This window comes from Chiloscyllium plagiosum, chromosome 1 (assembly GCF_004010195.1).
Source record: "Chiloscyllium plagiosum isolate BGI_BamShark_2017 chromosome 1, ASM401019v2, whole genome shotgun sequence".
Classification (NCBI taxonomy): Eukaryota; Metazoa; Chordata; class Chondrichthyes; order Orectolobiformes; family Hemiscylliidae; genus Chiloscyllium; species Chiloscyllium plagiosum.
Window position 1 is genome coordinate 112,450,703 of NC_057710.1, and position 22,356 is coordinate 112,473,058.

Here is a 22,356-nt window from a genome sequence, read left to right on the forward strand (position 1 = left end):
TTTGACCTAAACAATGACATAATCCAGGAAGATCTATTGTTTTGATCTAGAAAACCTCCATTTGTCCTTCTGACAAAAGAGGATGCTTCTAATTATAAAGTAAGTAAAACCGTCATAGTCCCAAAGGACCATAGGGCTGCTCTCTCATTAGAGTTTAACCTGAGAGTCATTACACCTCTTATGAGGAGCAAGGTTGAGAAGATGGGACCTTCATGGTAACATCAGCCTGCTTGGCACAAAAATGAAAGAGGAAAGTTGGCTCAACCATTAACTTACAAAAGAAATTAGTGTTCCAATTCATTCCAAAGAGGAGATAAATAAAATTGCCAGAAAAAGCAGCAAGATTGAGGAATGGGAGCATTTTAGAATTCAACAGAAGAGGCCAAAAAATGACAAAGGTGGATAAATAGATTATGAAAGTAAAATTGCAGAGAACATAAAGTCTTCTCTAAATATGTGAGGAGGAAATGTCTCATTAAGGTAAGTGTAGATCCCTTACAGTGAGAAACTAGAGAAATTATAATGGGGAACAAAGAAATGGCAGAAGTATTGAACACATACTATTGTTCTGTCTCACAAAAGAGGACAGAAATAACCTCCCAGAAATGCTAAGCAATCATAGATCTACTGGAAGGTGCAATTGAAGGAACTTAGTATCAGTGAGAATGTAGTGTCGGGAAATTAATAAGGTTAATGCCTGACAAATTCCCAGAGCCTGATAACTTACGTCCCAGCATACTAAAGGAATTGACCCTAGAACTATTGGCTGCATTGTTGCTCATCTTCCAAAATTCTACACAGACTCTGGAGCAGTTCCACAGATTGGAGGGTGGAAAATGTAACATCACTATTTAAAAAGGGAGGAAGAGAAAAACACACAGAGAATTTTTATAGGCCAGTTTGCCTAACATCAGTGGAAGGAAAATATTGGTCTACTTTAAGAGATGAGATAGCAGAACATTTGGAAAGAATTAACAGGATTGCCTTATGAAAAGCCAATCATGTTTAAAAAGTCCTCGGAGTCTTTTGACGATGTAATTAGTAGAATAGTGAATGTTGTGTTTTTGGATTTTCAGACACTTTTGATGAGGTCCCTCATAACAGGTTAGTTGTTAAAGTTTACACAAATGGGATAGAGGTAATATGAATTGAGAATTGAGTGACAGACAGGACATTTTCTGAGTCATTTTCTGAATGGCACTCAGTGAGTAGTGGCGTACTACAACGGTCAGTATATGAACCCCAGCTATTCACGATATATATAAAAATGACCTAGACTAGAAAACCAAATGTAATATTTTGAAGTTTATAAATGACATAAAACTGGGTGAGATTCTGAATTGTGAGAAAGATGCAAGAAGGCATCAACCTCATTTAGATAAGTTGAGTGAGTGGACACAAACATGGCAGATGCATACAATGTGGCTAATTGTAAAGTAATAAGCTTCAGTGTGAAAAATAGAAAGGAAGAGTATTATTTAAATAATGTTACATTGGGAAGTGCAGCTATACAAAAGGATCAGGGTGTCCTTCTACACCTTTCAATGAAAGTAAACAGACAGGTGCTGCAAGCAATCAAGAAGGTAAAAGGCATATCGACCTTCATTGCAAGAAGATTTGAGTTCAGAAGTCTTGAATGTCTTTCTGCAGTTATACAAGACTATAGCAAGATCATTCCTGGAGTACTGTGTGCACACTTTTGATCTCCACACCAAAGAAAAGGTATGCTTGCCATAGAGGGAGTGCAGTGGTGGTTCACTAGGTTGATATCAAGAATGGCAGAACTATCGTAAGAGGAGAGATTGGTTTAACTGAGCCTGTAATCAATAGAGTTTAGAAGAATGAGAGGGTATCAGATTGAATTGGACAGAGCTGGACAGAATAGATGCAAGGAGGATGTGTTCCCTGACTGGGGAGTCTGCAATTAGGTGTCATAGTCTCAGGTTCTGGATTAGTGGTGCTGGAAGAGCACAGCAATTCAGGCAGCATCCGAGGAGCTTCGAAATCGACGTTTCGGTTTACCCCGTCATAGTCTCAGGGTATGGGGTAAATAATTTAGCACTGAGTTGAGGAAATATCTCCTTACTCAAAAGGTAGTGGACCTGTGGAATCGTGACTTAGGAATTATGACTGTGAAACTATGGGGGAGACCAGAACTCGAGGGTATAGGTTTAGGATGAGAGGGGAAACATTGAAAAGGGATCTAAGGGGCAACTTTTTCATGCAAATGGTGGTGTGTGTATGGAATGAGTTGCCAGAGGATGTGGTGGAGGCTAGTATAATTACAACATTTAAGAGGTAAGAAGGGTTTAGAGAGATATGGGCCAAATGGGACTAGATTAGATATCTGGTTGGCATGGGCAAGTTGGACCGAGGGGTCTGTTTCTGTGCTATACATCTCAATGAGAAGGCTGTGGAGGCCAAGTCACTGAATGCAGTAAAGGGACCGTGTTTTTTTTATTTTAAAGACGTCAAAGGCTTTGGGGAGAAAGTAGGAATTTGGTTTTGAGATTGAGGATCAGCCATGATTATATTGATTGACAGAACAGGTTCAAAGGGCTCAATGGCTCCCAGTTTCTGTGTTTCTATGTTTAAACAAAGTGGAGGAGTTGAAGCTTATTGGCTGGTTGGGGCATGTAAATTGCATTGACATGAGGTCGAAACTTCAAAGTGGCTTTGACCATCCACTTGCTGTTAAAATCCACTTCCTGTTTAAGAGTTTAAATCTACCCTGTAAGTTATTGAAATACTTAGCAACAATGTCATGCTAATATAAAAACAATTGTAATAATTGAGGGTGGCACAGTGGCACGGTGGCACAGTGGTTAGCACTGTTGCCTCACAGCGCCAGAGACCCGGGTTCAATTCCCGCCTCAGGCGGCTGACTGTGTGGAGTTTGCACGTTCTCCCCGTGTCTGCGTGGGTTTCCTCCGGGTGCTCCGGTTTCCTCCCACCTTCCAAAAAATGTGCAGGTTAAGTGAATTGGCCAGGCTAAATTGACCCTAGTGTCAGGTAAGGGGTATGGGTGGGTTGCGCTTCGGCGGGTCGGTGTGGACCTGTTGGGCCGAAGGGCCTGTTTCCACACTGTAACGTAATCTAATCTAATCAAATTAAAACTTCATGGGCACTTGAAGCTAGATGACTAAGTAACGTTTCTCTTAACAGTTGATGTTGTGTGGTTTGTTTAACTATAAGAGCAGCGAGCTGTGTAGTGGTAAATTGTATCATAAAATGCAATCAACAAATGGATGATCCAAGCCAACGGAGATGAATTGCATTTGGTTGAATACATAAATCGACTGCTGGCATTGACATGAGGTCATTGTAAATGTCAGTTTTGAAAGTAGGTCTATTGGCAACTTTCATGTTATAATTCAAAGTTTTATATTTTCCAAAATCAAAAACTGGCAAATATAGCTACTAATTTGGGAAAGCCAAAAAAAAACTATTTAATTCAATCACTTTGTTAAAAAAAGAGCATTGGAGTTACTATTGGGTCATTTGGCTGCACTTGCATAGAAACACTGCCAGCAGAGACAGAAACAAAACACTGTAGATGCTAGCTGCATCTCAGTTTTCCCCAGTTTTGAAGAAAAGGTAAGTCATTGCATGAATATTAATTTGCCAAACCAGGGATTCTGACACCAAGTCATGAAATCCTACCAGCACTCCAATCCAGATTTGGGAATATATCACAGGCAATGCAACTTTGTATAATGCCTTTGGTGTAGCAAACTATCCCAATCCATTTCAGAGGAGCAGAACCAGACAGTATCCAACACCAAGCGAACTAAGATGGATGACCAAAATCTCCTTCAAAGAGATTTAGAGGAGCATCTTATTGGTGAAAGAGAGGTGAAAAGGTGGAGACATTTAGAGAAGAATTCCAAGAATGGAACAATTAAAGAGTTACAAGTTCAGTGTTTGCCTTTCTCTCAATCACAGCTGACAAGCTTTTTGAATAAGTAACAAAGAGGATTGACGAGGGCAGAACGGTGAACGTGAGCTATATGGACTTCAGAAGGCGTTTGACAAGGTTCCCTATGGGAGTCTGATAGCAAGGTTAGATCTCATGGAATACAGGGAGAACTAGCCTTTTGGATACAGAACTGGCTCAAAGGTAGAAGACAGAGGTGGTGGTGGAGGGTTGTTTTTCAGACTGGAGGCCTGTAACTAGTGGAGTGCCACAAGGATTGGTGCTGGGTCCACTACTTTATATAAGTGATTTGAATATGAGCATAAGAGATACAGTTTGTAAGTTTGCAGATGATAGCAAAATTGGAGGTTTAGCAGACAGCGAAGTAGATTACCTCAGAGTACAACGGCACCTTGATCAGATGGGCCAATCGGCTGAGAAGTGGCAGACGGAATTTAATTCAGATAAATGTGAGGTGCTGCATTTTGGGACAGCAAATCTTAGCAGGACTTACACACTTAATGGTAAGGTCTGAGGGAGTATTGCTGAACAAAGAGACCTTGGAGTGCAGGTTCATAGCTCCTTGAAAGTGGAGCCACAGGTAGATTGGATAGTGAAGAAGGCATTTGGTATGCGTATTGAGTACAGGAGTTGGGAGGTCATGTTGCAGCTGTACAAGACATTGGTTGGGCCACTTTTGGAATATTGTGTGCAATTTTCGTCTCCTTCCTATCAGAAGAATATTGTGAAATGTGAAAGGGTTCAGAAATGATTTACAAGGATGTTGCCAGAGTTGGAGAATTTGAGCTATAGGGAGAGGTTGAATAATCTAGGGCTGTTTTTCCTGGAGCATTGGAGGCTGACGGGTGACCTTATAGAGGTTTATAACATCATGAGGCATGGATAGGATAAATAGACAAAGTCTCTTTCCTGTGGTCAGGGTGTCCAGAACAGAGGGCATAGATTTATGGTGAGAGGGAAAAGATATAAAAGGGACTAAAGGGGCAACATTTTCGTGCAGAGGGTGGTACGTGTGTGGAATGAGCTGCCAGAGGAAGTGGTGGAGACTGGTACAATTGCAACGTTTAAAAGGCATCTGGATGGTTATATGAATAGGAAGGGTTTAGAGAGATATGGGCCGATGCTGGCATGTGGGACTAGATTGGTTTGGGATATCTGGTTGGCATGGACGGGTTGGACCGAAGGGTCCACTTCCGTGCTGTACACCTCTCTGTCTCTTTGACTCTTCCACTAGCAATCTGGACTGTGAAAGACCAGATTATCCATTCATGGTGGCCCAGAAACTAAGAGAACAAGCATTGTAGAACTCATCTTGCGTCTGTGACATCCTCAACACAACGTGATTGTTGCAGTAAGCCTAATGGTAGTGGGCATTCTAGCCAGTCATTTAGAAGCACAGAACAACACTTTTGATTTCATTTCACTTTTGATGAAGGATAGAAAAGCCTTCTTCATCTTGAACATTGCCGAGACCTCAAAGACGTCTTCAAAATTCGAGAAGAGAATGAGTAGTTGAGTCCAAAGCTGCAAAGACTGTACCTGTTTACCATGTGTCTCAGCCCTCTCAAAAAACAAACATGTGGCCAGCAAACGTCAGAGTTTGGAAGTTGTCTGTAATCAGTCATAAAATAAATGACCACATCATCCATCAGTGGAAGCAAAACCTCACACTCACATTCAGCCATTTAGCCAAATAAATGTGCATTCGTAATTAGACTAAGTTCATAACTCTCCCCTCCCTAGAAATTATAAAGGTGGTGACAAAAAAGGCGGCACGGTGGCACAGTGGTTAGCACTGCTGCCTCACAGCGCCAGAGACCCGGGCTTAATTCCCGCCTCAGGCGACTGACTGTGTGGAGTTTGCACGTTCTCCCCGTGTCTGCGTGGGTTTCCTCCGGGTGCTCCGGTTTCCTCCCACAGTCCAAAGATTTGCAGGTCAGGTGAATTGGCCATGCTACATTGCCCGTAGTGTTAGGTAAGGGGTAAATGTAGGGGTATGGGTGGGTTGCGCTTCGGCGGGTCGGTGTGGACTTGTTGGGCCGAAGGGCCTGTTTCCACACTGTAAGTAATCTAATTTAAAAAAAGGGAAACAACTGGGCAAGTTGGCCTTGGAGAGTTAGTCATTTCTTTCTTATCAACTCACCAACAATTAATGGCCTCATATGGGCCACAACTTGGTACTGCCACAGTTAACTGCAATCCAGCAGGTAGAAAAAGTCATAGAGTCAGAGATTTATAGAGCTTTTACAGCATGGAAAGAGGCCCTTCGGCCCATCATGTCCATACTGATCAGCAAACATTCATCTATTCTAATGGCATTTTCTAGCACTTGGCCTGTAGTCATGTATGTTATGATATTTCAAGTGCTCATCTAAAGACTTAGTTAATGTCTTTAGGGTTTCAGTCTCGCCCAACTACCCTTTCAGGCAGTGAGTTCCAAAAATCCACAACCTTCTGGGTAAAATGATTTCCCCAAATCTCCTCAAAACCCCCTGGTCCTTACATTAGCATTTAGTCCCTTGACTATTAACAATATCTAAGAGGAAAGGTTTCTCCCTATCTACCCTGTCGATGCTCCTCAGAATTTTATACACCTAATCAGATCCCCCACAGCCTTCTCTGCTCTAAAGAAAAAAAACCCTGCCTATCTAGTCTCTCTTCAAAGCGGAATCGCTCCAGCCCAGGCAACATCCTGGTGAATCTCTCCTGCACCCTCTCCAGTGTAATTACATTTTCCTATAGCATGGTGACCGGAACAATACACAGCCCTCCAACTGTTGCCTAACTATAGTTATACAGCTCCATTATAACCATCATGCTCTTGTATTGAATATCTTAACTAATAAAGGCAAGTCTCCCATATGAGTTTTTAACCACCTTATCTATCTGCTCTTTGGCCCTCAAAGATCAATGGATATGCACATCAAGGTGCCTCTGATTCTGGTTTCCTGGCAATGTTCTGGTTTATTACTCTCAATTCTTGTATAATGGGAACATATTAGCTGTTCTCCAGACCTCAGGCAGGACTAAGCTCTCCCATAATACCTTGTCTTCGTCCTAAACTTGCTTCCCTTATGGTAGCATTTCTCTCTTTCTCCTACCCTCATTTATATTACCTATAATATTGTATTATATTGCTCCTGATTTTCATTTACCTGTGTTGTGCAACAAATACACATTTACAATTTATAGCATTTACAGCATTTTCTTACCAGCAAATGAACTTTTAAACTTTCTGTGATGTCACTCATGTTGGCTTCTTCAACAACAACTGACTGCATGACACTCTTCCCACACTGCTTTATTACAAAAATGACTGCAGGAAACTCATCACAACTTGCTTTGCCATAATGTTGACTGTCTTCTTCAATTGAGTAAGAACTGCAAATGCTACAAATTAGAAACAGAAATTGCTGGAAAGACTTAGAAAGTCTGGCAACATCTGTGGAGAAAAATGTTTTGGGGAATGGTCACGGAAGCCAAAATATTAACTCTGATTTCTCTCCACAGTTGCTGCCAGACCTGTTGAGCTGTTCCAGCGATTTCTGTTTCTGCTTCACCACGATACTAACTGCAGGATACTCTTTCTCCAATTGCTTCACCATGATGCTAACTGCAGGATGCTCTTCTCAGAGTTGAGGTTGGTTTCCTATCAGAGCTACCTACCTCCTGGTTTAGTGGTAATGTGGAAGTGCTGGTGTTTCTTCTGCCCAAATCTGGCCGCTATCAGAATCATGAATGGGGTTAACTCTAAAGGACACATTCCAACCCGCAACAACAGCGACTCGCCCATAGCTCCAGCCTGTGAGAACTGAATAATCACATACCTACTACCACTTGAAGACTAAGCCTCAACTAAAGTCTGCAGTTCCCAAAAGCTGTTGGCCTGTGATTGGCCAGCAGCTTCAGATAGGCAAGGCCTGCACCAGGCAAAGAAGCTTGATGGTCAATTCCCCAACAAACTGATTGGCTCATAATCCAGCAAACTTTCTCAGGATGGATGTGATAGGTCAGGTATCACTGAACAGACACTCCCCGATAACTCATCTGCAATTTGGACAATGGCAGACCATGTGTGAGACACTACATTTTCACAAAATTTACAAATTAAAATCTCAATAATTTCCCTCAGAGAGCAGCATGCGTTCCCAAACTTTGTTTGTGAGAATTTCTTACAGCAGTATAACTCGGGAGGAGGCACTATTGCAGTTGGATTTTGGGACTGAGGTGGTTCAAGCCAATCGACTGAGAGCCAATGAACATTTAGAGAATGCTGATCATTGTATCATAACGGTTAAGATCACTGTAGTAAATGGTCAATTGAGAATAAGGACAATTAACTGGGTAACTTCGATGAGGTTAGATAGACAAAAGCTCAATAGGCAAAGAAGTGACCAACCAACAGGTTAAGTGAAAGCGGGCATTGTTCAGTAAGAGTAAAGGTATATTGTCTCAAATGAGAAAGGTAGGACAAAAAAAATCCAGTGCAACCTGCATGACAAAGGAAATAGAATTATGTTTAAGAGTAGAAGGTGTGCTAATGAAGGTTACAGTGAGGAAACATAAATAAGAACTAAGCTGACCTAAGGGTCAGAGGGAGGTGAGAAAGCAAATAAAAGCTATGAGAAAAGATAGGCAGCTAAGGGTTATGTCAAAGTTTTCTATAGGCACATAAACAATGTGATAAAAGGAGATGTAAGCCCAATTAGGGACCAAAAAGGGAACTTACACATTATGACAGGGACATGGCTGAGGTGTAACATGAATAGTTTGCATCTATTTTTCTCTGCAAGGAAGGTGCAGCCCAGGCCATGTGACAGAATAGGAAACCCAGTTCCTCGAAGAGTTTTGTATTGATAAGGAGGATGTTTTGGATAAACTGTCAGTGAAGTTGATAAGGCACTGTGACCAGATGAGATGTAGCCAAGAATTTTTGAAGAGGTAACAGAGACAGTTAATGAGGGAAAGATTAGATTACTTACAGCGTGGGAACAGGCCCTTCAGCCCAACAAGTCCACACCGACCTGCCGAAGCGCAACCCACCCAGACCCATTTCCCTACATTTACCCCTTCACCTAACACTACGGGCAATTTAGCATGGCCAATTCACCTAACCTGCACATTTTTGGACTGTGGGAGGAAACCCACGCAGACACAGGGAGAATGTGCAAACACCACACAGAGAGTCGCCTGAGGCGGGAATTGAACCCGGGTCTCTGGCGCTTGAGGCAGCAGTGCTAACCACCGTGCCACCCACTAGGTCATTGATGTGATGTGCATAGACTTTCAATGTGCTGCACATTTACTTGTTATAGAGAAGTTATAGGTTATGGAATAAAACGGACAGTAGCAAATGAATACAAAATTACCTGAGTGATGGGAAACAGAAAGTAATTAATAATATGCATTCTTTGAGCCTGAAACAGATTTGTCATGGTGTTCCCCAGAACTGTATTGGAACCCTCGCTTTTTGATGTATATATCAATGATCTTTGTGTAGAAGAGCAATTTCAAAGTATACGGACAATAAAAAAAACTTGGGAAAATTGTAAACTATTAGAAGGACAGTGCAGAACTCTGAAAAGAAATTAAAAATGTGGTAGATTGGGCAGATAGATGGCAGATGAAGTCCAATGTGAAATTGGACAATGTGTTCTTTGATACAAAGTGCATGGAAAGACAGTAAAAAAACAAAGAGTACTATTCTAAAAGATGTGCACAATCAGAGAGACCTTAATGTATATGTGAACAGATCATAAAGGGTAGCAGGATATGTCAAGAAAGGTTGTTAATAAAGTATCCAGTGTTCTTGGCTTCATTAATAGAGACAAAGAATACAGCAACAGGGATGTTATGCTATACCTACATAGGGCACTAGTTCAACTTCAGCTGGTGCATTGTGCATAGTTCTAGGCACCGCACTTTCAGAAGAATGTGAACATTTTGGAGAGAATGCAGAGATTGATGAGAATGGTTCCAGGATGAGACAGCTCCATTTTGCTGAATGATCAGAGAAGTTGGCATTGTTTTCCTTTGCGAGGGGAGTTCTGAAGGGAGATTTGGTAGATATTTTCAAAATGATGAGAGGTCTGGACAAACTGTTCCTACTTGTAAATGAAGAAGAAAACAGAAGGAACAGTCTTAAAGTGCTTTACAAAAGCATTAGAAGCAAATCAGTATTGTTACAGGTTCTGAGAATATTCACTGGGCTAAAAGACATCGAGTTTAAGGATGAAGAGAAAATAGCATTGTGCTGTCTTGACATTTTAAACTGTAAATTAGTTCTTTCAGTCGCCACTTCATTTCTACTGAGACCTTGAACAGAATGTTACAAATCAGTTGTCTTTGATTTGGTCAATGAGGTTACTAACAAAAATAATCACAAAGTCGAACATTCAGAGAAAGTAAAAGATAAGGCTCATGACTCCCTTAGGTATACAGTGAGCATAAGTAACTCCCCCTCAGACATTGTCCGTGAGAACTTTGCCGAATCGGTTTGTACAGCACATTTCGAGATGTAGACAACTGTCTTGTATTTTTCAGTCCTTTTCTTTCAAAAATTGAAAAACATAAAATCTTACTGCAGGATTCTTTTTCATATTGTGCGGTATCTTAAACAAATCTGGAAGTGTTTTAACAACATAAAAATATGATTTTAAGAGTTGAATTAAATAAGACCAATAGTACTTTATAGGCATCATTATGTTTAATGTATTGAGGCAACATTTAATCCTTTGTACACATTAAGACTGTGTAATTATAATAAGACCATAATTTTATAAGTTCTTGTAAAGAACTGTAAAATGGACATAGAATCCTGCAAGGTGGCACCCAGGAGTTACATGACTGTCCCTGTTCATTCACTTCAACAAAAAAAGGCTAATGTGCTGATTATCAACTGCAACCATTTTGAATTGATTAACTCTTTGATATCATGTTTCCCTATAAAATTGAAAGAATTCAATGCATCTGAAAAAATAGAATGCCAGAAGAACATGCATAGTGTTAGATCAGATCACCCAGAGTAGCCCTGAGAGACTGCATCTGACAGAAGTCACATGACACCAGGTTATAAGTCCAACAAGTTTATTTGAAATCACAAGCTTTCATAGCACTGCCCTAAGGTGAATTCCACCTGAAACCTGTGGATGCTGGAAATCAGAAACAGAAACAGAAATTGCTGGAAGATCTCAGCAGATCTGGCAACATCTGTGGAGAGAAACCAGAGCTAATGCTTCAGGTCCAGTGGCTCTTCTTCAGAGCTGATTGTAGCTAAGCAAGTTTGGTATATATGGTAAAGAAGGGGAGAGGGGAGTGGGGAGGGGAAAGAGTGAAAACAGGTGGAGATGGAGCCTAGAGAGAAAGAACAACAGTTGGATAGTCAATGGAAAGGATAAATGTTAGCCTAGGGAATGAATAGCTACTAATAAGGACCATTATAAATTCACGCTTCACTTACTACGATGCGGTCATTTCTGGTGTGGTCATGCCATATATTTCATCAACTTATGATCTTATAGTATTTTATAAATTAGTTCATGAAAGATAGTGCCTTATATTAAAATAATTATTTTTGAGATGTTATAAAAACTGGCAAATGTGGCCTCCATTTTATGTCTAACAAGATCCCTCAATGCCCCTTTCCTCACAGTGTTGACTGGGAAGGACAAAAACTGCAGCCTGAAACAAATAACAGCAGACGTTTAGTTTATTGGCCTAGATATTCTGATCAGCATCAGAAACCCTCTTCTCAATCGTGACTGGATTAAAATTTGCCCATTTAGTTTAAGATGTCTTCTATCTGAGAAATTCTTGGACAAAGATCTCTTGTTTGTGAACCTGTCCAAGAATCCAAAAATCTAGCTGCAAGGAAAATTTTTACAGATTCCACACCAACCCCACTAGCAACATTTACATATTTACATACCTGACTGCCTTAGTCGACCCATCATCTCAGCCTGCTCCTGCCCCACCAATCTTATCTCTGCATACCTTGACACTGTCTTGTCCTCCTTGGTCTAGGATCTCCCACATACATTCAGGGCACCACATGCCCTCCACCTCCTCCATGACTTTTGGTTCCCCAGCCCCCAGTGTCTCATCTTCACCATGGACATCCAGTCCCTATACATATCCATCCACCATGATGAAGGCCTCCAAGCCCTCTGTTTCTTCCTCTCTCGCTGACCCAACCAGTACCCTTCCACCGACACACTCATTCAATTGGCTGAACTGGTCCTCACCCTCAACAATTTCTCCTTCAAATCCTCCCTCTCCCTCCCGAGTAAAGGGGTAGCTATGGGCACCTGCATGGACCCAGCTATGCCTGCCTCTGTGTCGGGTACATGGAACAGTCCATCTTCCGCAGCTGCGCCAGCACCATTCCCTACCTATTCATCTGTTACATCGATGACTGTATCGGCGCCACATCGTGCTCCCACGATGAGGTTGAACAGTCCATCAACTTCACAAACACTTTCCACCCTGACTGGTCAAGTTCATCTGGACCATCTAGGACACTGCCCTCCCGATCCTGGACCTCTCTATATCCATCTCCATTTCCGGCAACCGACTCAACACGGACATCTACTTCAAACCCATTGACTCCCACAGATACCCAGACTATACCTCATCCCATGCCCCCTCCTGTAAAAATGCTATCCCTCACTCCCAATTCCTCCGCCTCTGCCGCATCTGCTCACAGAAAGACCAATTCCACTCCAGAACATCCTAGGTGGCCTCCCTCTTCAAGGACAACAATTTCCCCTCCCAAATGTCAATAATGTACTCCAGCACATCTCCTCTATTCATGCACATCTGCCCATGAACCCCACCCCTCTAATCGTAACAAGGACAGAATCCCCCGGTCTTCACCATCCATCCCATGCATCACATCATTCTCTGCCATTTGCAGTACCTACAAACAGACTCCAACACTAGGGATATATTTCCCTCCCCACCCCTATCTGCATTCTGCAGAGACCATTCCCTCCGCGACTCCCTTGTTAGGTCTATGCCCCCATCAACCTACCCTCCATTCCCAGCACCTTCTCCTGCCACTACAAGAGGTGTAAAACCTGCACACACACCACCTCCCTCACCTCCATCCAAGGCCCTAAAGGATCTTCCACATCTGACAGAGATTTTCCTGTACCTCCACACATGTCATCTACTGCTCTCGATGTGGTCTCCTCTACATTGGGGAGACAGGACACCAACTTGCGGAACATTTCAGAGAACATCTCTGGGACACATGCACTAAACAACCCTACCACTCTGTGGCAGAACACTTCAACTCCCCCTCCCACTCCGCCAAAGACATGCAATTCTTGGGCCTCCTCCATCACCAAACCGTTACCACCCAACGCCTGGAGGAAGAATGCCTCATCTTCCGACTTGGGACCGTCCAACCACATGGGATCAATGTCAATTTCACCCAATTTCCTCATCTCTCCTGCCCCAACCTTATCCCAGATCCAACCTTCCAACTCAGCATCACCCTCTTGAACTGTCCTACCCTCCACCCACCCCATCTCCTGCCCCTCACATTCCTGATGAAGAGCTTATGCTCAAAACATCAACTCACCAACTCCTCAGATGCTGCCTGACCAGCTTTGCTTTTCCAGCACTGCACTTTTTGACTCTTAGATAGTGCCTGTGAAAGGCTAATTATGTAAGATAAGTGTAGGATTGGGGTAGATGTTGATTGAGGGACTAGGGTGCCAGGTGGATGAAGGAGGTAGTGTGACAGGTGTGTGGGTGTCAGGTACATGCAGTATCAGGGGTGGGTAATATGCCAAATGACGAAGGTGGAGAAAGGGTTTAGGCCAGTGATGTAAAGGCAAACTGTCAGTTCTAAGGGTCCACACACCTGGTAGCAAGTGGGGGATGTGGATTTGTGTTGGCATCCAGTCAGGGACTAGGTTTTAGGGAGTAGGGTTAGGGAACATTGGGGTGTATTAGTGGTGCTTTGGAGAGTCAGCTTAATATTTACCCAAGAATTAGAGTACATTTTCAATCCTCTAGCTTTCCTGGCTTAGGATTAAACCTAAATGAGTTGGAATTCTCTAAACCTCATGGACTCTTTCAGAGGGTTCCATACACTGGGGAATTGCCCAGCATAAAAGACAATTCCTGAGGCAATTCCCAGGGGGTCACTTAGACCAAGAGTTCTGCTCAGTCCCAATGTGCAACTGGAGGCTGAACTGCTCTAAAGACCCTCTGATCATTGTGATATATGGGCCAATGTCTTATGAGGAAAATGGCACCTTTGAAGATGCTGTTCTCCCTCAGTGCAGAGCCAAAATAAAATCCCAGTCACAAAAATGTATTGCTGGAATTCACACACTGAATAACCCATACTAAGCAAGGGAACACCTCCGTAGTGTTGCCCTCTGGAATCGAAATTGCATCATATAAATGAAACCATCAGTGCTCACAGAATTATTATGACTTCTGACAGGCACTTGCGTGAATATTTTGATGTGAAGAATCAGCCATTGGTAGCTTGTGATTACGGAGACACATCACCAGACCAATAACACACAATAGATATAATAGTAATTCCTTGAGAATTTCTGGAGCATTCAAACTAGAACAAAGTGATTGATAGCATTGACTGAAAACGTCAAGTTAAATAACTGTTTATGACATGAACATTAATGGAGATTACTAATACAATGCATCAAAGCACCACTGCTATGAATTCATAAATCATCAATTTAAACCTTTGAGAAATTGAAGCTTGGTACAGATTTCTGTTTGAACTGTACAAAGCACATCCACCTGATTATTAACTGAACACAAGCATAGATCACATTTTTGTGTAATTAGGTGGCAACATCAGTGTAAAATTCAATCCTATTTTATATGATGGATAAGAGTTGCTATAGCAACAGTGACAATTAAATCAGCAGGATTCTTTATTGCTTCACTCCCTTGGGGTCAGAATGGACAGGTTGCTATGAGGAATCTTGCATAATGATTTTGTTTCAACAATAAAATATGCAATAATAAAATTGAAAAAAAAATGATAGATCCTCCAAAACTGAACAGACACTTTCTGGAGTTTCAGCATGTCATGGGAACAAAGATGCTTAAAATGAGACAGATAAATGAATATGCAATCTGCCTTCTTTAAATGGGAATATATAATGACAATTTTTTTTCAGCTCAGGGTTGGATTTGTGTTTTTGCAGGCATACAAAAGGAAATCTCAAAATGTTAGTGAAATATTATAAGGTATAATTTAGAGGTTATAGCTGATAATATTTTCAATGAATTTACCAATTATACCTGTATAATGGGTCTTTTATCTCTACAGCAGAGAACTGAAATCTATAGGGCTCATCACATAAATAACTTATCAAAATGATTCATATTGTCTATTTTGATATATCAACTTTAATGAAATATACTTGGTTGCAAAAGGATATAAGCAAAGCATAAGATTTATAATAGTAACAATTTCTCAGATTGTTTAGACTGCACGTTTGCCTCATCCTGCTAAAGGATATGATATATTTCTTTGTAGCAGATGAATGAGCTGATACAAAGAAATGAGAAGTAAAATTGGATCCAATGTGGAGAGAGTTCATGGATCACGTTCAAGGAGAAATAAAAGTCACTGTGATTTGTATTAGTTATTAAGCAAGTCCAGGTGAAGCTAGAAACAGGATATTGGCTTTTGGTAAACAGCAAGGTAAGCCCCAGATTATTATTTAAAGAAATTCATTAAGTGGCATGTTTGAAAGAACAATTACCAGCTTATAATGACAACTTCTTTTCAACACTGGGGTGGAAATATTGTGAACAGTTTAGATGTATCTTTAATTTTGAATCAGGAAAAATGATAATTCTTGATCTTTTATATCTTCTTCACAAACATCCACTTCCTCCACCACTGACACACAGTAGCAGCAGTCATGATTTGGAGATGCCGGTGTTGGACTGGGGTGTACAAAGTTAAAAATCACACAACACCAGGTTATAGTCCAACAGGTTTAATTGGAAGCACACTAGCTTTCGGAGCGACACTCCTTCATCAGGTGATAGTGGAGGGCTCGATCGTAACACAGAATTTATAGCAAAAATTCTGAAATTATACATTGAAAAATTGATTGTCTGTTAAGCCTTTCATTTGTTAGAATACAGTGATAATTTCACCTCTTTCATGTGTAAATCACAAAACCTTTTTTTTAAAGTTGCATTCTCGGGTTAGCTGTTAACAATGGTGATAGCTAGACAATATATTGAAGGTGTTGGCCCCTGTGTTCTCTGTCTATGCCATGATGTTTAGACTGATTCTAATCTAAAAAGTGAGATAACGGAGTTTTACATGAATTCATGCAGTTTTTGAGCTCAGAGTTCTACATGGATGCATGCAGTTTTTGAGCAAAGTAGCAGCAGTGTATACCATCTACAAGAGGCACTGCTGAAATTTATCAGGCTGCTTAAATAGCAACTTCCGAACCCAAAAACACTACCACCCAAAAGGATAAGGACAGCAGATACATGGAGCACCACATCTGGAGGTTCCCCTCCAAGCCACTCACCATCCTGACTTAGAAATATATCGCTGTTCCTTCTGTGTCACTGGATCAAATTCCTGGAACGCCCTCCCACACAGTATTGTGGATATATCTACAGCAAATAACAGGTAGTGGTTCAAGAAAGCAGCTCACCACCAGCTTCTCAGAGGCTACTAAAGGTGAACAATACCTGCTGGCCAGCCAGCAGTATCCATGTCCCATGAGTTAATAAAGACAACTTGGTTTATGTGATGATTTGGAGATGCCGGTGTTGGACTGGGGTGTACAACGTTAAAAATCACACAACACCAGGTTATAGTCCAACAGGTTTAATTGGAAGCTCCGAAAGCTAGTGTGCTTCCAATTAAACCTGTTGGACTATAACTGGTGTTGTGTGATTTTTAACTTGGTTTATGTGAAAAAGTTTCATCGACTATGCCCTGGCACAGACATTGACATGTTTGCAGAACATACTGGAAATTTCAGTGAATGTACAATTAATTTTGCTGATGATTTTCAATTATTTCAAACTAATAACAATGAGTATTACTATGCCAACTTTAACAAAGCAAAGACAGTTCACAGCTCTGTAATGACAAATATTGATACTGAGTCAAAGGAAGAGATATTAGATCAGATGACGAGATAGAGTTTTAAATGTTTTTTTAAAAAGAGGAAAGAGAGGATGGGAGGTGGAGAATTTAGGAAGGGAATTCCAGAGTTTAGGAGAATGGTCAGTAACACTGAGAAGCCATGACAGTGAAGCAAATGCAAACAAGGAATTACACTTTGCTCATTCCATATTTGCCATGTTGTTCCTCCCAAGTGTGCAAAGTCATTGGAGGCCAAAGAGATTCATCACTGTATTCTACACCATCCCACCCTCCAGGTGCCACCTTTACCCTTGGTCTGCTCTCCCCTTACCCTGCAACAATCAGTTTTCTTGTCACTAAGAAATGGGGGAGATTTTTAGGCCTGGCACGGGAAGGGTGTGATAAACAAACTGATCTGCAAAACTTGTCTTTTGACACCCATCCAACTCTATGATTTTAACTTCACCTCTCAATCTCAACATTGATGACAGAATGTTTTTTGAAGTCTGACACAGTATAATCATTGAGATTAATTGCTAAAAGAAGTTCACCTTCAATTGAAACAACTTTATAGCTTTTAATAGTTATCTATAAAAACATTTTTATACTAGGGAAGCCGCAAGTTCTGATGCACAGTAAGATTGCTGGAATGTTGTCAGGACCCATAGCCTTTGTGGTATCCAGTATTTCCTACTGTTTCTTCACATCACATGGAGTGTTGGATTGGCTGAAGACTAGTATCTGTAATGTTGGGAACCACAGGGGAAGGCCGAAATGGACATTCCACTCACAATTTCTGGCTGAAAATTGATGTGAGTATTTTAGCCATATCTTTTGTACTGACATGCTAGGCTCTTCCATCATTGAGGATGGAGATGTATGTGGAGCTGCCTCTTCCAATGAGTTGTTTAATTGTCCACCACCATTCATGACTGGATGTGGCAGGACCACAGAGCTTAGATCTGTTTCATTGATTGAGGGATCGCTTAGCTCTGTCTATCACTTGCTGCTTACCCTGTTTGGCACACAAGTAGTCCTGTTTAGTAGCTTCAACAGATTGGCAGCTCATCTTCAGGTATGTCTGGTGCTGTTCTTGGCATGCCCTCTTGTACACTCCATTAAACCAGGGTTGATCCCCTGGCTTGATGGTAATGGTTGAGTGGAGGATATGCCTGGTCATGAGGATACAGATTGTGCTGGAGTACAATTCTGCTGCTGTTGATGGCCCACCATGCCCTGCCTTGAGTTGCTAGATCTGTTTGAAATCTGTCCCATTTAGCAAGGTAATAGTATCACACACCATGATGGAGGTTATTCTCAATGTGAAGGTGGGACTTGGTCTCCACAAGGACTGTGCAATGGTCGCTCTTACCAATACTGTCATGGACACTGGCATCTGCAGCTAGCAGATTGGTGAGGATGAGATCAAGTATGTTTTTCCCTCATGTTGGTTCCCTCACTACCTGCCACAGACCCAGTCTAGCAGTAATGTCCTTTAGGACATGATCAGCTTGATCAGTCATACTGCTGCCAAGCCACTCATGGTGGTGAAATCCCCAACCCAGAGTACAATTTGTGCCCCTGTCATTCTCAGTACTTCCTCAAGTGTTGTTCAACATGGAGGAATCCTGATTCATCAGCCAAGAGAGTATGTTATGTGGTAATCAGCAGGAGGTTTCCTTGCCCATGTTTAACCTGAAGCCATGAGACTTCATGGGGTCCAGAGTCAATGTTGAGGACTCCCAGGTCAACTCCCTTCTGACTGGCCTGGATCTATCCTGCCATGGGATGGCAGTGTCTGGGAGATTGTCTGTCAGGTATGATTCCATGATTATATCGGGTTGTTGCTTGAATAGTCTGTGAGAAATCTCTGCCAATTTCAGCACTAGGGGACTTTGCAGGGTCAACGGGGCTGTTTCTGCCGTTGTCTTTTCTGTTTCCTCGGTTGATAACAGGTGGACTGATCATTTTGATTTCTTTGTTGAGACTTTGTATCGATTGATATAACTGAGTGGCTTGCTGGGCCACTTCAGAGGGCAACTGAGAGTCAACCACTTTGCTGTGAGTCTGGAGTCACATGTTGACCAGACCAGTTGTAGATGAAGAACATTAGTGAGCCAGATGGGTATATTTTTCAGACAATCAACAATGGTTCCATGCTCATCAGTAGATACTTAATTCCAGACATTTTTACAGAATTCAAATTCCACCATCTACTGTTGCCAAATTTAAACCCACATCCACAGTACATAAATTGAGTTTCTGGATTGATAGTCTCGCAATAATATCACTAGGCCATTGCTTCCCCTTATCACCAGAACCTAGTATCACCAGAAAAGTAACCTTTCTAGTCACTGTCAACCCCATGGGATGTTAATAGCCAAAGAGGTAACAACAAATATCTAACATTCATAAAAGGAAATAAGTAGTTATGAGATATCAGAAGAAAGCACCAATGGGCAATTGATATATGTTTAGTACTACTTTCAGGTGCATAGCGATGATGTCAGTGAAGTAGACAGGAGATCAAATGTTCCTCAAATTGACAGGCAAAAACCAACCCATATTCTCTGCCTGTTGTTGGTTATTTGGAGGTGGGGGAAGGAAATAGCAATGCAATTGTGGTAGGGCTCAGTATAATTAGAGGTAAGATATTGCTCTCTGCAGATGTTAGTGGAAATCCCCTGTGTGGCCTGTCTGGTGTCAGGGTTAAGGACATCTCCTCAGGGGTAGAGAAGCAGATGGAGGGGGGGGGGGGGGCAGGGATCCAGGACTCTTTGTGTTCATTGGTACCAACAATGTTGGTAGGGCTGGAAGAAACTAGGACTAGGTTTTGTTGAAGTGTTTTGAACAGTTAGGAGTGAACTTAAAATGGAGCACCTCTAAGGTAATAGTCTTTGGATCACTACTTGAACCACATGCAAACTGGCATAGTGTAACTAAAGTCAAGGAGTTAAATGTGGGCTTAAAGATTGGTTTGGGGTAGAATGGGTTTCAGTATGTGGAGCACTGGCACCAGTACTGGGGTAGAAGAAACTGTTCTGTTCTGGCAAGATAAGCTTCACTTGATCTGTGCTGGGACTAATGTCCTGGTGAATCAAACAACTAGGGCTATAGAGAAAGCTTTTAACTAATTAGAGGGTGGAAAGCAAGAGGATATGGCAGAATTCCAAAGCCGCCATTTGGATAATGATGCTCAGAGTAGGACAAGCAGGGACAGAGTGTACAAGCGTAGGAAAATAGCAGTAAATAAGGTCAAAAGAGGAAATAATGGTTAAGAAGTCAAAATTAATTATTTTTCACTTGAATGTGATTAATTAACTGCACCAATACAAGTTAATGGTTATGATCTTATAGTCATTACAGAGACATGGTTATAAAGAAAAATAAATATTCAAGAATATGTGACTTTTCAAAAGAACAGACAGAAAGGAAAGGATGGTGGGGTATAATTGTTGGTTTGGGATGGAATATGTATGTTAACAGGGAATAATCTTGAATCAGAAGACGTACAATCTACATTGTACATCGTGGAGGTTAAAATGAAAAGGGGAAGAGGACACTGGTCGGTGTGGTCTACAGGCCTCACCCCATTCCCACAAGCAGTAGCTATATAATCAGACAAAGAACAAATCAAGAGATAATGAGAGCATGTTACAATGGCAGTACATTAATCATGAGTGACTTTAATCTTCATGTAAATTGGGATAGTCAGATTGGGGGAAACCATGAGGAACAATTTGGCACAGTCTGCGAGAACAATAGGTTTCAGGGATCAGGCTATTTTGGGTCTGGTGATGTGTAATAAGGCAAGTTTAATAAATAAGGTCAGAGTAGAAGATCCCCTTGCAAAGTGACCATGCGACAAGTAGAATTTAGCATTCAGTTCATCAAGAAGGAACTTGGGTTGAAAACAAATGTGCTCAGCTTAAGTGAAGGTAATTCCAAAGAAGGGAGGGCAGAGCTGGCAGGAGTGGACTAGGAAAGGAGTTTTGCAGCAATAATGGTTGAAGATCAATGGCAGACAATTAAGAAAATGGCTCAGAGCAAAGATATATTCCAGTGAGGAAGAAGAATTCTCAAAAGGGGATAAGACAACCATGGTTGGCCAGGGAGTTAAAAATAGCATCAAATTGAAATGTGGTGAAGATTCATAGTAAGCATAGTAATTTTCCAACCAGCTGTGAGGGTCTTTGAGGCCTGTGCACTACTGGAAGCAGAAGTCAATGCTGTGACTAGCATGCTGACAATGTGGGTGGAACATTGGAGCACCTACTCAGGAGTGCAGACATGCAGCTTAGAAGGAGCATTGCTGCTGAATCAGAGAACTGGAAGAGTTTCAAATAATCAACAAAAGATGGCCAACAAATTAATAAAGAGGGAGAAATAAACTTTGAGGCTGAACTTGCAGGTTAAAACAAGATGGACAGGAATACCTTCTTTAAGTATATAAAGGGTAAGAGAGAAGCCAAAGTGAATGTAGGCCCCTGAGAGAATGGGGCTGGGGATATAATAATGAAGAACCAGGAAATGACAGAGGAGCTGAATAAGTATTTTGCATCATTCTTCACAGTAGAAGAGGCTATGAGCATTCCAAAAGTATTAAATACCCATGGGGCAAAAGGACAGGAAATAAAACCAGTAATAATCACTAGAGAAAAAGTACTAGGGAAACAAATGAGACTAAATATGTCCCCTGGATCTGATGATATGCATCCCAGAATGTTGAGGAAGCAGCTTAAAGAGATAATGGATACATTGGTATTAATCTTCCAAGAATCCTTAAATTTTGGAAAAGTTCCAGTGGATTATAAAATTGCCAATGTAACAGTTTCATTTTTAAAAAGGGCGGAGACAAAAAAAACAGACTAGCTAGAGAAAATATGCTTAAAGTCTGTTATTGCAAAGTTGTGACAGTCTATGATTAAGGATTTACTAATAAAGCACTTAGAAATACAGGGGAACCTCAATTATCCAAACATGATGGTTGAGCACTATTTCGTTTGGATAATTGATTATTTGGTTAATCGATTAAATGCATTTCCTCTGGGGCTTGGCGTTTTTAAAGTCTGCTCCCCATTCAGGGGACAGCAGCAACACACAGCACGCGGACCCCTGCCCCCAACACCAGCCCCACCCCCAACCCTGTCTAACACCTCCCTCTGCCCCCCCAACCCATCCAAAACCGCCCCCAACTCCATCCATCACCGTCCTGCCCCCAACCCCATCCAACACTGCCCCCTGCCCCACCCCAACCCCCAACGCCATCCAACTCCACCCCCGCTCACCCCCGTCC

General features: G+C 41.6%; 1 long non-coding RNA gene across 2 annotated transcripts in view; it reads right to left on the bottom strand.

Moving 5' to 3' along the window:
- Positions 1-22,356, bottom strand: part of LOC122551718 — a 128,376-nt gene that overhangs the window by 92,891 nt on the left and 13,129 nt on the right. The window contains exons 3-4 of one of the 2 annotated variants that reach the window (XR_006312175.1): positions 15,823-15,831; positions 9,503-9,514 (exon numbers count right to left, since the gene is read on the bottom strand). The exons of the other annotated variant lie outside the window; for it this stretch is intronic. This is a non-coding gene — a long non-coding RNA (uncharacterized LOC122551718). Of the gene's footprint in view, positions 1-9,502; positions 9,515-15,822; positions 15,832-22,356 lie in introns of those variants that run through there. 2 annotated transcript variants of the gene reach the window in all.